The sequence below is a fragment of the Hyaena hyaena genome, unplaced genomic scaffold, assembly GCF_003009895.1.
Source record: "Hyaena hyaena isolate Hyena2069 unplaced genomic scaffold, ASM300989v1 scaffold_631, whole genome shotgun sequence".
NCBI classification, from domain to species: domain Eukaryota; kingdom Metazoa; phylum Chordata; class Mammalia; order Carnivora; family Hyaenidae; genus Hyaena; species Hyaena hyaena.
Window position 1 is genome coordinate 280,138 of NW_024081264.1, and position 1,485 is coordinate 281,622.

Genomic DNA, 1,485 nt, shown 5'->3' on the forward strand with positions numbered 1-1,485 from the left:
GGACACCCAACCTACTGAGCCACCCAGGTGCCCCAGGTCTGTTGTTTTCTTATTTGTGTTCTAGAGCTTTTTTTGTTCCTCTATTCCTCCATCGCTGCCTTCTTTTCTGTTCAATAGATATCTTTTAGTGTACCATTTTAATTCCTTTGTCATTTCTTTTGCTGTATTTGGTTATTTTCTTGATAGTTGCCCTGGGATTTACAATTAACATCTTAATTTTTAATAGTCAAGTTTGGATTGGCTTGCATGGAAGTGCCATAGCTGGATGGGAGCCCCTGAATGGGTGCATTGTGGTCAGTGTACCCACTACTATGCCATTGTTGCTACTGCGTGTGGTGGTGGTGTGCTCAAGCAACCAGAACCGGAGCATGGAGGTGCACAACATTATCAGCAAATGGAGATTCAGTGTCTGATCCTTTGGAACAGGAACTCATTTGAAGCTCCCAGGGCCAGTACCTGACAAGCCAAAAGTTTACAATTTCAAAACTACATATGATCAGATGGACAGCGATCTCCTTAGGAAGGACAGAGAACTCTTATGTGCAGAATGGTATTTTACACGTGTTGGATAGAAGTAAGAAGATCAAGCCCTGGCCAGAAAGGTTCCAGAAATGCAGAGACCTATTTGATCTGATTCTCACCTGTGAAGAGAGTGTATGATCAGGTGGTAGAAGATCTGAATTCCAAACAGCAAGATACCTGACAGCCGGTGCGTGTGATCAACATGGACATCCAGGACAACCGTGAAGATGCCACCCTGGGCACATTCCTTATCTGTAAGTTGTGCCGTTGCATTCAGCACACAGAGGATATAGAGAAGGAGATTGATGAGTTGCTGCAGGAGTTTGATGAGAAGAGTGGCAGAGTCTTACTGCACACGGTCTGCTTCTACTGACCAGTCTGTCCACCCTCCTGAAGACATCTTATTGAGCTCCCTTTTGTTAATACATTTTCCTTCCTGATATGTGGTTTTACTTGTATGTAGTCTGCTGGCGGTGGGTAGTAATACCCAATAAACTGTACATGTGAAATGAGAAGAAACACATAAATGCCAGATTAAAAATAGTAGGAGTTTTTTCTATCCCACTTTTACTTGTGAGTGGAGTATTGCCTATCAATTTTTTTCTTTAACCAAAAAAGTAAACAATAGTTTATAGTACATTTCATCTATTAAAACAAAAACAATCAAGTTTGGATTAATATCAACTTGATTTCAGTAGTATATAAACACTTTATTCCTATATAGCTCTATTCATCCCTTTAGCCCTCCTTTGTGCTTTTATTGTTCTGCATATTATTTCTTCATGAATTGTGTACATCAACACAGATTTACATTTTTTCTTTACAAAGTGTCTTTTAAATTAGGTAGGAGAAACAAAGAATTACCGAATACATTCATTTATCCTGTCTTTTATGCACATAGTATTACCTTTACCAGTGCTGTTTGTTTCTTCATGTGGATTTGTGATGCTGTCTTAGTGTCCT

At 39.6% G+C, this 1,485-nt stretch overlaps 1 pseudogene; it reads left to right on the top strand.

Moving 5' to 3' along the window:
- Window positions 1-311: 311 nt before the first annotated feature.
- On the top strand, window positions 312-895 carry LOC120249239 (annotated as a pseudogene).
- The last annotated feature ends 590 nt before the right edge of the window (window positions 896-1,485 follow it).